The sequence below is a fragment of the Phalacrocorax carbo genome, chromosome 2 (assembly GCF_963921805.1).
Source record: "Phalacrocorax carbo chromosome 2, bPhaCar2.1, whole genome shotgun sequence".
In the NCBI taxonomy this organism is placed as follows: domain Eukaryota; kingdom Metazoa; phylum Chordata; class Aves; order Suliformes; family Phalacrocoracidae; genus Phalacrocorax; species Phalacrocorax carbo.
In genome coordinates this window covers 26,800,991-26,814,873 of record NC_087514.1, presented here as the reverse complement: position 1 = coordinate 26,814,873, position 13,883 = coordinate 26,800,991, and the positions used below count along the sequence as shown (strand labels likewise).

Sequence of the window (13,883 nt, the reverse complement as noted above, 5' to 3'; positions counted from 1 at the left end):
AAAGCCAGAGGCACAGCAACCAAAATTTGGAAACCAAAATTTGCAAATAAACTCCTACTGTCACACAATACTACAAAGGAAGAAAAAGGCTGATTTTTTTTCTGCCCCTCTCTTGGTCTTTGGGTCTTGGTTGCACATACAGCTGCTATGGTTCTCATTTTGTGGCACCCAGTATCCCGCCTGCACTGGGCTTTATTTTGGAAGACAACAAAGCAGAGGGAGCTGTGCTGGCACTGCCACCAGCAGCTGATGACAGAAAGTAGGGTCAGAAGTAAGAGCACCTGCAGATGGTAAATGCAGAGAAAAATGCAGAGACTGAGCTGAGATCAAGATGATTTTAAAAGTCAGGAGATTCAAACAATCTAGAGAGTTTACAAAGCTGATAAAAGCAATGACCAAAGAAGGTGACCAAAATAAGTAAACTTAAAAAGTAGAATCTGTGGAGAAATCTGAAATCAAAAACATTGTCAGGGTTTTTTAATCACAATTCCTAGTCAGGCAGGAAACTGCCTGAGCGAGACCTCAGAGACCTCTACAGCCAAACAGCCCCAAAGGAGAAAGATTTTGTGTTTCTACCAGGCAAATGCAGACACTTAAGGGCATGGAAAATATGCAGGTCTGTAAAAAAGCATGGAAATATTACCTTGGAGCAGCCTTGCTTTTATGTCTTCCTTTGAATTTTGTTATGGGATTCAAAAAGCCAATAAATATTGGGAGGACAAAGCAAAGTATTGCATTTCCAGAAAACACAGAACTAAGAAGGACTCCACAGCAACTTTTTCCTAAACTAAGCGAGCGATGTTGAGCATTTTTCACATGTTAGATAATGAATCTTGAAATAAAGGATAATTCATGGACTAGGTTTCTGAGCAACTGGTGGGAGGATGGTTGGCTGCTTATGTAGTTTATGTTGAAATTCTTTGTATGGCTTAAATACATCTCCTTCAGTCCAGTTTCTGCCAGGAGGGAAGCTGAGAGCAGTATATTCTACTGTAAATTTTTTCTGGGACTGTTTTTTTCAGCGTTGGCAATGTTCTGTGTAGGGAAAGAAGTTGCAAAAGGGTAGCAAAATCTAGCAAGATGCTAGATCTGAAGTTACATAATTTTATAAACTCTCTTTTTAAGCACGACATGCAAGACAATACATGTCAGGAATTCTTCTAGCTTGGAAGGGCTTAGGCTGAAATTTATCTTGTTATGCCAGAAGAGTCCCACTGGTAAACATGGAAGTCCCCTACGCCTTCCCAAGGTGGGTGAAGTGCAGTCAACTTCACATTTCCCAGGATGCTTGAACAGGAAAAAAAGAGGTGAACAGTTTTGAGGGAGGATAGCAGCTGGGCACAGGGGTGGCTGTGGATGGAGCTGACCCTGTTTTGGCATGGTTGGTACTGAGCTGGGGCTGAAGTGGACTGGGAAGCTGGCTCTGCCTTGCTGGGTGGTTGTGAGTATTCGCACCCATAGGATATGTTCCTCAGACTGCTTTCCCATACTGGTGCCTGCTGGCCCAGAGTGGTTGGTGTCCGCGCTACCAACCCCTTTTCTCTCCAGCATCTAGGTTGCCTGACCCTGGGAAATGCCCCCAAGCACACCATCTACCAGCTTGCCTGGTGTTCTTTGGGGGGGATTATTCATCCAAGCCCCATGGTGCAGGGCATCCACCCATCGGTACAACAGCTAGGCATAACCTGGTCCTGTTCAATCTACATGTATAGCCACAGCTGACATGTCTCACCCAAAAATACACAGAAAAAAGTGTGAGCTGCGCAGAGAGCTGTGCTTTGATGTGGTGTTAAATAAATGTCCAAAGTGGTGCTTGCATGACTGCCCCTTCAAGCGCAGTTCAAATTGGTTGCACGTTGACAGTGGCAGGTCACTAGTTTCCATTGAGATTTCATTGTTGATCAGTGAATGTACAGACTAGCCACAGGGTAATTTCTTCTCCTTATTTAATCAAATGGAAACTTTCAATCCATTTTTGTGTTCACAGAACAGACATTGCAGTTTATTTAAGTAGGTTAAATATAAATCAGCACCAAAACCACCCCAGCAGCATAATGATGTCCACCCTTTCCTTTGCAATAATATCTTTATTTTCCTTGGTCTTGTGACTTCTTAGAAGTGTTTCCTCTAGAGCCCATTGGCATTTGTTTGCTAGTGCACAGAGGCCTCTGATTTAGAGGCTCTGACTTAGAGCTGGGGCTTCAAGGGCAGCAGTGCAGCAGTCAGCTCCGGCACTCCAGCACAGGGAGAAAGAAGAGGCACTGTCCTTTCTATGTCAAAATCAGCAGCAAAGCTCTCCATGGACTTTAAATGGAGCATTATGAGGACAGTTTTATTTTTTCACTAAATATAGGCAGCACATTCTGGCCTTCAGGTGGCTAGAAACAGGCAAAAAGAAGACATAGGTTTTATACAGTTGGGCTCGCTTGGGCAAGGTGTGATGGAAGGAGGGTGGGGATGGCTTTTCCAAAGGCACTGGGGAGCTCCTCATGTGGGTACAGCCGGGGTGTGCACCTCATAGGAGCACAGGTCAGGGACACTGTAACTGCCTGAGGATTTTGCCAGTAAAATTGACTGGTTCTGTGGCTGGTACAGGGACGCAGGTCCACCAGGGCCAGGCATGTGTGCACTAGGTGTGGCTGGTGATCTAGAAAAATTCCCCTTAGGCCAGTGAGACTGGGGTTGGGGATTTGGTGTAGTTTCTCATTTTCATATTCTCGGTTACAGCGCTACACAATGTGGAAAAATGAGAGGTGGAAGTGAGGGAGCTGTAGGGATGTCATTTGTGTGAGGAGGACTGGAGAAGGTTTCTGTCACCATCTGACAAAACTTGGCTCCTCGGGTTCTGTAAAACAGAAGAGATGGGAGTAAACTCTTCCCAGCTAGTGAACACTGAGCCATTGCAGAATTACAAGAAAGTCAAACAGCTCTCAGGAAGACATGATTGTTTGATAAACAAGAACATTTTATGGTAATCTCTGTATTTACAAACATGAGGATGGGTCAAATGTCTGCTCCTTGGAAATTTCTTTTTTTTCCTAACAAACTTCCTTCAAAGCCTAGCAGTTAGAAAACACTTGTGCTAAAAATAACTTATAAAAGGGCTATATCCATACACGCTCTTTCTCTCACTAAATTCAGTGTTTTGCAAGTATTGCTGTTTTTTAGACCACTCAATATTTTTGCAAGGTAATGTAGACTCCTTTATCATTAGATCACAGAAACTGTGAATCTCGGACAGCACTTAACTTTAGGTATGTCTAGGAAAGATTGCTAACGTAATGTCTGATGCTGTAAACTCAAAGGCATCAAAACAAGAGAGGATGTCAAAGACACCTACCTGCGTATATTTGGTGACAGTGTGCCCAAATACTTACACACAGCTGGATATACGCTGACTATTCACGGTGTTTCCCTTGAGTACACAGTTTTAGCTAACAAAATGTCACTCATGAATGTAGGAAAACTTTATAAAGTCATTGATATTATTGTTGAAATGTACTGACAGAATTTAATGTTACATCTGTAATCTGTGATTATTTAGTTGTACTTTGCAGATCAAACTATAATTGAAAGGGCAGAATTTAAAAGTCAATCCTGATTGTTAAGAAAAGATATTTCTATTTCAGATATCCTGCCTATGAAATGTTCCATGCTGCTTGGTGTTTTTCATAACTTTAGAAAAACACAGATAGATGAAAGACATGATAAAAAAGCCAAGAGGTATTCCTCTAGATACCATGGTCTGCACCCCATAGTCGCATTTCACTCAAAATTCTCATTGTATTCAGTTCTGCAGTGGAAATTTCATAGAACTACAGCCAATTCTGCCTATTAGGACTGTGTAAAAGCCAAGCCATATCTGTAATGCTTGCCTGTTTTGTTTGCATTATGTATTTTGGAAAGTTAATGTTATTGATCTGAAAGACCTTTACAAAAGTTACTGCTGTAACCAGATGCTTTTGAGTCCAGCTCTGAATCTGCAGTGCACAATAGCCCATGACAATTAGAATTTAATATCCTCAAAGACGTGACAATTTGTGTAGCACATTGGACAAAGTCCATTAATACAGAAAAGCACTGAAGAAGACTAGGCATAATGATCTCAAATTTGGCACAACACTTTTTATCTAGGAAAAAGCTATTTTGGATTACCCTGCGTTTTCACAATATTTTCTTCATCCAACTGCTTAGATGTTTATTGTTAGTTCTGATATTGTATAATGAGGATTCTGTGTATACTTTTAGTAGTTTTGCTATTAATATTCTATTGAAAGAACAAATTATGTCATTAGACAGATTATGTTATTGAAATAACTGTGTCACAGCTTGGTATAAGTTAAATAAGTTGATTTATTACATATCTAATGTATGAACGAGTTTTAAAGTTAAATGTCTTGCAAGAGAGATCCACGCAATAAGATAAATGGATCAAGTAAGATAAATGATAATTCCAAAATCATAACTTGCAAGCTTTGATGCAGCTGATGACTTGAGAATATTACCACTTGTTTTAATATTGCGTGTAGGCAAAAAACCATTATTGCTCCAAAATTGAGACCTCAGGAAACTATAACTCATTTGAAAAGTGACCTACTGTGTGAGAAGAAGGATGATCTGTGTTTTCTCCCAGTGTTTTTCCATTCCAACGCTGCCATCGTCTAGAGACAAGGGTAGCATACTCCCTTTTTTGGTAATGTCAGAAGGAGGGGCAGACTGCTAAAGAGGAGACTTCATGTTAGTTTGTGAGTCCATAGTGAGAAGAACATTTTAAGGTGCTTTGTAATTCAGCAGGTATCAGAGTAGTCATGCGAGTATACATCAGCTGGGAGCAAAAGATGAACCCACCTCAATTAAGTTTGGATTTAGGGAACTGAAGCCAAGATAGAGCAATGTCTCTGTCTATTCTCTGCCTTGAAACCATTGAAAATGATGGTCAATAAAATGCTAACAAGCTACTTTTCATAGTTGCTGATGAGATGCTCCTTTCAGGAAGATTACAAGGATGAGGTTGACAGCAACAAGATCCAGTGTCATTCTTTTCATGCATATCTGGGTGCTGTGGTACCTCCAACTTTGACTGTTCTGTAAATTATTTGAATCAAGATTAGTTTCCAAGGGTTAGAAGATAATTAATTTCCCATCCTTATTTATTCTTTGGTATCTCTTCCTACAGGTATGCTGGCTTTGATGGGGACAGTGATTTTGAGCTATAGACATCTGTATTGTAAAAAGTAGATTCAGGGCACCACATCTCAGTTCTCTAATTGCTCTGCACAATGATCAGAGGTCAACACCTTCTGTTCAACACTAGCCTGAGCTGCAAGAGGAGCAATGATGTGGAGGTCAGATGTGTGATATCTTGTCACCAGCCTTAAGCTAACCATCACTTTCCAAACAGAACTTAAAAACTTAGCCATAAATTGCTTGGAATATGTACAACAGAGAACTAAAGCAAAGAGGATGAGAGAGAAACATACCATTTTTCATCCTACTCGTAATCCTGCACAGCTTTCTCCACTTCCATGTTACCTAATATAGTAGGGAAAGCTCAGCGTTTCATGGCTGCTCCAGCCTCCTTCCCACAGCACTTCAGACTGTACTTAGCTATTACAACCTGAAAGCACAATGATTAAGAAGATATACCTCTGCTGGCTTTCAGTTCTCTCCAGTGTGGCAGAATATTTTAAATGGGATTGGCTAATTGACAATGGGGAGCGCTATGGATTTATGTTAGACACCACAATAGCTGGTTGATAACATTCAACTAGTATTATAGTGTACACTGGCAAATGTTTCCTTTATAAGGCTAAGGAGATCTGAATAACAGAAAACCTCTCCTTTGTCGACAGAGCATGCTAGATGCCTTATTAGATGAAATTTTCTGATTGTTTCCTTATTGTCCTATGTGAAGAGACGAGAAATGACTGAATATCTCACTAGTTTGATTGGCAAAAGCACAAAATCAGGTAGAATGTACTTACCAGTGCCTGTTTTTTCAACAAACTACTTGCTGTTGTGCTTCCCACACATTCAGGTAGGTATGGAGATGGCTGCTGTTCCTGTGAGGTTCTTCTCTCCATGGGAGACAGTAATCTGTTTTGCTGCTGTTCACAGAAGTCACACGCACAGCTGTGGGCTTGTTTTTTTTTCCAGTGGCACAGCTCAACACCTGTTTGATGGTATTTAGTGACTTAAGAAAAGGAGTCTCTTCCCAAAACACATTGCCAAATCTGTGTGGTTGAGCAATCTCAAAATCCAGAGCTATGGATTCTGACCTGCCTCGGCTGTGGGGCATAGTTAATGACAGTGTCCCTGAGCTGTAGGCGAGGAAACACAGAATTGGAGTCTGTAGCTGTGTTTACCTCTTGACAAGGAAAAATAAAGCAATATTACAAAAAAACAAATCAGAAGATGACTCACTAGCAAAGAGCGATCTTATCTGTGAAATGAAGTGATAGTCCCAGAAGTGGTTGTATTCATCAGGACACATAGTTAACTTGGTGAACCTCCAAAAGTTTATGCACAAACACATTCAATAATGTACTCTCAAAATGTTAACAAAGAGTTTGCTTGCACTTTTCACCTCAGCCACAGCATGTCCCTTGGGAGAAAGGGAAGGGAGAGCAGCAGGCAAGTGGGATGGCAGCTGCCCAGAGAAGGATGTTGGCCTGGGATTCCCACCAGCCTCTGAGAAAAGACATGATAAATGAAAAGAAACAAAGATGGGGAGAAACAAGCAAAGAGTCATTGCAAGGGCCATTGCTGCTTTGGCCAGAGGCACCAGCTTCATTATCGTAGCCCTTTCCACCGGCTCCTCTCCAGGGTGCAGAGCTCAGCATGACCCACACTGGGCAGGGCGAAGGGGGGTGGTGGGACATGTCCCAGACAAAAGGCACGAGGGCGGTCTGTATGATTTGCTATGGGACAAGGCATGATATGGGCCAAGAGGGCCCAATGACACACAGGAACAGATCGAGCCCAGGAAAGAATCCTCCAGAGCAGCAAGCTGGCCACAGGGTTCAGTTTTTCATTTTTTTGCCTATAGTTTTGAGCTTTGCAAGACAGGACAAACTGGTTCATATTTCAGAGACTTGGGTGTTTGTCTTGAGATGGAAGATAAAGTTCTTCTGTCCTTCTGGTCTTTCCTTGAGGCACACTGTGGTACGAAGCTCTGGAGAGCGGCAAAGGTGATTTGTACTGTCTGACATTTCTAGCTTGCCTTGTGATTTCTTGCAACATGCAGTCAAGACCTTCCCTCAAACAGCATGAAAGTTCTGGCACCCGGTTGTGGGATCCAGAAGGACACACCACTTCCCAGGCTGAATGTCTTCTGCTGGCTGAGACACAGGAAAGGAGGAGCTCTTTGCTTCCTGCGGCCCCACCATGGAGATCCAGGAGAGGAAAATCCCTTGTTCCTATTCCACCACAATCTCGTGCAGAGGTAGGCATGACTTTGTCTAATAATGATAAATCAGAGGCTGAATCATAAGGATGATCTCAACAACCTTGATTGCTCCTTCTGAAATGTATAGAATTATCAGTCGTGTTATAAAACACTGAAGTACAGCGGCATCCCTAGGCACAGCTGGGGCAGCATCGCAACAGGCAATGTACAAACATGCAGTTAGGCATTGCCTGACCCAGGAGCTCCTGTTTTAAGTAGACGTGCAGAGGTAGAAAGAAAAATAGAGATGCACAGGTGAAGTGGGTTATTTTCCTCTACGCTGCAGTGACCTAAGGTTCAATGCCCTTACTAGCAGAGTCCCCTTTTTAAAATAATAACTAACATGCAGGAAGATGCTTCTCCCATGCTTTTTTGAGCAACGAAGCACAATAAATTAAGCTTGACAGTAGTATGTGCATGCAAAGCCTCAATTAAACTCCAAAACATGTTCTGTTTACAAAAGCCTTTACATACAACATTTTCTTGGGTTTTGTTTTCTCTGTTAAAAATCAGCCACACTCAAAATATTTTTTTCTCTTTAATGGAAAACTGTGGAGTCCCAACCCTGGCCGAAGATCAGCAAGCAAACTTCTCTAAGCTGCCATGCCCTGTGAATAGAGGCCGCGGTGCTGACCAGAAAGTTGAACTGCTTTGCAGAGGTTTGTGCTAGCTAGCAGAAAGGTCTCTGCATTAGTCCCAAATTAGTCCAGACCTGTTAGATGACACTGGACATTGCAGTTGATGGGGAAGCAGCTGGGAGATACTTCTTTTCATGTGTATGGCTTACTCAGAAATAAGTACTTGAAGTGTACAGCTCCTACAGTGTATGGATCTCCCTAAAACTTAGGCTAGCTGGTAGAGCACACCTCACCACGGTGCTTGCTGCCCCTTAATGCTGTTGCAAGAGCATGGGGCAGAAGGAGACATGGATGGGAGGGAGATACAGTGCTATAACCTGCCTGCACCAGCATAGCAGGAGCACATGCAACCATCTGTGTTAGCCCCTGGGAGCTCAGAGCAGGGGCACAAAATACAGTCTTAGTCCCAATACCAGTATGTATATTTGGTCATCAGCAAAGTTTTTTATCCCACTGGCTATTTTCTATTTAGCTTTACAACATTACAGTTCTGGCCAGGCCGTCATTACCACTATTATTTTTCCACCAGCTGCATGCTGCAGATTACTCCTTCCTACTATGCTGAGCCAAAGCAATTCACAGCTGGTACAAGAAGTTCCATGAATAAAAAAGCAAACTAGAAAGATAGCAGATATCTCAGTGTGATATCTTAGAAGACTCACACCAGAGGATGAGCTATTTTATGTTCACTGGGTTTATCCCAGCAACAGTTTCCCTTTGTTTGGAGCTCCTACAGAGAATACTTTCCACTGTACACACCGCACACATGGTGGACGGGTACAGTTTCAGCCTCATTGCAAAGTCTGGGGAGGATCCCTGTTGATCTTGGTGAGCCTGAGGTTCTTTGCTCTTCTTGGGGTATGGTTAGACAATACAACGGATAACTACACATGCTTTTCATTTTAGTGTATCCTCTGGGGATTTTTGTACAGTGAACACTTAAAGCACAGCACCACTGAGGCACAGCCATCTCCTGATCCGAAGGCAGCTGCTCAGCTGCCTGAGCTGATGCACGCTGCAGTGTAGTATGGGTAGGGTGTACCCAGGTGAATTCACAAAAAAGGCCACAAAAAAAGGGTGTACCCCGGTGAATTCACACAAAAAAAGGCTTTAGACTTGACATCAGACAGACAAGATTGGACTTAATAAACTTTCCAGAAGTGTCTTGCTTTTGCAGAAGGATGCAGAAGGTCAGTGATGACAGGATGTGAACTCAATAACAAAGACGGGTCTATTTCAAAGGAACCCATCTACGAAATGGTGGCTGGTGCCCAGAAAGTGCTGTGCTGGACACAGCCTATGGCCTGATGTTAGCTGGCCCCAGGCGTAGATCAATATTTCTGTTTTTCTGTGGAAATCACACTCTAAATATTGAAAGGAATGTGAAGACAAGAAAAAGACAAATTAATTTACTCCGTTCAAAGCTGGAATTTTGTAATGAAATGAGCAGGGTGTTATAAAGCAGAAATAATCTGATGATGCACAGCAATGATTCATCTGCTCAGCAGAGATTACAAACAAAAGAGACCTCTGGCTTTGCTGCTGCTGCCGGCCAGTGCCAGGATAAACGGTGATGAACATTGCCATTGACACAAGGAAAGAAATACTCGTCTAAAGCAAAGGATTTGCAGGACAGGCTTCTCCCCTCTCCTCCACTGAAAACCACCAGCAGTTCTGACTGCAGAGAAACTGTAGGCTTTACCTCTGTGCTGTGCCACTGCTGGGTCATTGCAAGTCATGGGTAGAGACACATGTGGACTTGAAATCAAGCTCAGGTGCTAAAGCCCAGTACTGTCTGCTGAGGGATCCCTTGCAGTCTGTAACACCTCGAGCTTTGCGTCCCTAGTGTTGATGTTGTCCCTTTCATGGGCGATGTTTATTGTCTCTCAGGAGTTGAAGGAATGCCACCTCTGAAGTAGCCATGTTTAAGTCCTAAAAACAACTTCTCCTCCTTCCCCACCAGGAGGATGGTTAAGGAAAACTACTGAGCTCCTTCCCACAGTGCAGGTGCCCAGCACTTCTTGGAGGAGACCGCCAGTGACCAAGGAAAATCCCACTCACTCTAGCTGGGCTGTAGCATCCCCAGGGTAGAGACCAGGGACATTCTCAGGGCATATGACCCTGGTAGCTCTGCAGAAATCAAAAGCTCTGGTGGAAATGGTACTGCTGGTGCTTGGAGGAGTGACAGTGCTGCCCTAAAGGAGTGACTGTGGTGTGACATTGGTCCTTGAGTGGTGACTCGGCTTGGCATGACATGGTGTTTTATGAAGCTTTGCTTTATTCAGATGAGTTTCTTAGATTTCCCTTCAAAACATGGACTCAAGGAAAGATGCCACATCAAAGACCCAGATTATGAAGAATAAATATTATAAAGCTTTGAAGATTTCTTTTGACAAAATAGCACCTTCTAATTTTAAAATATTTGAGGGATAAGAGACCCTTCTGCTCATATTTTTAGATAGACTCACAAGTCGATTGCTGAACAGCCTTCTTTTTAAGCAGCTTCATACCCATAAATATTTCTGCCAAGCCTGTTGTCTCCACAGCAGTCCCAGCCCCCGTTCAGCTGTACCAGCAGTAGTTCCACGAAGGTTTTTGAGGGCAATATTTACACCTTCCAGCCAAGTTCCAGCAAGGAGCTACATCATGGTGTTTGCTCTTACCACTCAGTGAGATTTACAGTTTGCTACACCTTCCTGCCACAGCAGAGCTGCCCTCTTGTTGGGGCGGTCACCCACCATCAATCTCATGCTGGAGCTGGGGCAGTTTGTGGGACGGCTCGCCAGGCTGAGCTGGGTACCTTGGTGAGACATCCCACCCCAGTGACCCCCTCTTAATGTCATCATAACCTGAAGCCAAATGGTAGCTGGGCTCTGAGTGATGTTTAGCTGTGTTTAAGTTTTCTGTAATTGATGTTTTAAAACAAGGACCTGTTTTTAATGCAGAGTTGAAGATGGTTCGAGGGTCACATGGGGGCACTCGGCTGGCACGTTCCCCCTTCCCTCGCTCATCTCCTCAAGATGCACTTGGCTTTGTGCTATGGGCATTTTTTCCACTGCATTCACTGCAATGGCCCCATCCTCCACTGGTGCCTAAGTGATCTGTTAACAAACTCAAGTAACAGCAATAAATCTTTCTCAGGCTCTGCACCAGCGCTGCTGGAGCTGTGAACTCACCTGTCTTGGGATGACATAGAATTAATGATGCACTCAGAGCACTGGAAACCAAGACCTACTATGTGCAATACCTCTTTTCCTTGACATACCTGTGTGCAGAGCTTACACTCAACCACCTTGGCTATTCCTAGAAATCCTCCTTACGCTGGTGCAGAAGCACTTAAATCATAAATGCCAGCACCCACCTCCGGCCTGAATGATCAGTGCTGCTTGCATACAGAACTCCTTTAATTGCCAGTAATCAGCACTTATTCAATATTACTCAGCTCTGAGGCAGCTGAAGGAACCTGAGATCACAATTGCAGTGTAACAAAACATACTGTGCTTATTGAGGACCAGAGCTAGCCTGTCCCAGCTAGGGTACTCCCATTGCCTGCAGCAAGGCATCTCCTCTGGCAGGGTGTTAGGATAGGGTCTGCAGTTTGATATTGCCCCATCTTGCTAGTCCAGTGGTGCAAATGCTGAGCAGGAGGCGGTGGTTGCCCTGAAAACCTGCAGTCTGGAGGTCTTGGCGAGGAAAGGGTTGATGTGAAAAAGCCCAGGGTACACACAATAATGAGCAAAACAGCAGCAGACATGTTGTCTCTGCTACTTTTCCTAGCAGGCAGAGTTTTTTTGGCAGGGAACTAACTGATCAAGACTGGAAAAAGATATTGAGGAGAAAGAAAAGGGTGTGGATGGCCACACAAGAACTAGTCAAATTTTTTCCAGTGGAAGACTGTTTTTTGGTCAAACAATGCCATTCATGTCAAAACGGAAACTTTCCGTGGAAACATGGATGTGTCAAGACCATTTTATTTTGGAAAAGGAAAACATCCAGAAGCCTTTAAGGAGAATGGAATATTTCAGTCTGTTTTTTTAATTGTTATTATTACTACTTTAAAATTTCAAGAGTAATTTTTGAAAATACAATGGTTTTGTCTTACTTCAGGATAATCTTCTTCAGCATATTTGGTGGTTTTCTTATTGGAAATGGAAAAGTCAATGTATAATATTCTTATGGACAGGAAATGGTGGGTTTTCACCAGTATTATTTGCTTAGTGAAAATTTCATGGTGCTCTGTTCCAATTAGAAGAAAATTCCCTAAAACATATATTCTTTTTCCCACAGTGCTCTAGGACCAGTATCAAAACACAGAGACTGGAAGGAAGGAGGAATTCACAAAATGCAGTAAAAGCATCAGCATGGATCACATCTTCAGCACATCTGGGTACCTTCTGACACTGCTTTTTCCTTCTGAGCTCATGGAAAGGGACAAGGTGGAGGACTGAGTAAATGAGCTCCCACTCTGAAGACATTTGCTATTACAAACTCAGTTGCAAACTATGTGGTCATCTGTGTGTTCGAGGTGTTATACCCTTTCCCTGTTCTTAACCTGCCTTCTGTTCCAGGATAGGAATCATAAAAGAATTTACATTCGTGCTTAATTTTAACCTATTATCCTGAATGCACCTAAGTGTGCTTTAGGTTTAGCACCTGCTTTGCACAGTCAGCACACCAGTTCTGAAAATTTCTGTAATTTTGTGCATTTTGTTTCCCTTCCCATCCTGCTGCTGTGGATGAGTGCTTTTCTCCTTGAATAACTATACCAGCTCCTCCCATATTCAAGTGCCTTTCTCGCTCTATTCCCTCTGTTTCTTTTCCCCTCTTCTCTGTCTCTTCAGCTGCTTTTCCTTTAGCTGCTGTCCAAACTTTCCCTGCTAGTTACAGTTAACGTGCTTCCTCTCATGTCCTACATTCTCTGCCACAAGCACTGATATTCTCTTTTTTTTTTTAACCTAAAACCGGTGAATCCAAAGTTATTCACATGCTTGCAGTGAACATGAAACACTCTTGACTCTTGAGTTTCTGGGTTCTGGACTGGGCACTAGAGCAAACCCAAGGCTTTTGGACATACCAGTCACTGTGCAAGATGAGGGATATACATGTGCCCCATCCCCTACAGCCCAGCAGCTTATTTGCTTAAAAAGGCACAAACTCTAAGGGAGCTGAAATGGAAGAACAACTGTGACATATGAAGTAAGAAGAATGATTGCTTCCTGTGCAGATCAGCTTCATCCAAGCTTAGACTTCAAAAAGATTTTGTAACTTTTAAACAAAGCAGTTCTCCTAATCGCATGTCTATGATAAAATCATGGTAGCACTTAATCCGCGTTATGCTTTGTTTCATTTAGATACTAACTGTAGGCTGTTTTTGTTATACTTCACTCACAGTGCTACTGAAGACATTTACTGTTACCAGGAAAATATGTTGCAAAACTATGCACAGCTTATAACTTTATTATATAATGCATGGACTCTGGAAGTATTTTTTTTTTCTGTAACTTAAAGAGAGATAACCTTCCACTGCAAGAAGTTGGTACTGTATAATTTATAAGGGAATACGTGTTCCTGAAGGGAGGACAGTACATGTTCCTCCACTGTGGAATGGTGTCAATGCTGCATGTCCAGCAGTGATATAGTATAATCACAGAATATATATGATGCATAAAGCTTAACAGCCAGATTGATGTGGCGAGCTTCTCGTTCAAATGGGAGGAATGAATTATACTGCTAAAGCAGAACAGGAGTGAGAGGCACTGCTGGCTGCAGAAGATGAACACCTTTAGATTTCCATGCAT

At 42.8% G+C, this 13,883-nt stretch overlaps 1 long non-coding RNA gene across 1 annotated transcript; it reads left to right on the top strand.

Annotated features, from left to right (window-relative positions):
• The first annotated feature begins 6,904 nt into the window (after nucleotides 1-6,904).
• Nucleotides 6,905-13,526, top strand: LOC135312292 (uncharacterized). Its single transcript, XR_010371857.1, has 3 exons — nucleotides 6,905-7,444; nucleotides 8,005-8,106; nucleotides 12,381-13,526. It is a non-coding gene; the product is annotated as an uncharacterized LOC135312292 (long non-coding RNA).
• Nucleotides 13,527-13,883: the final 357 nt, after the last annotated feature.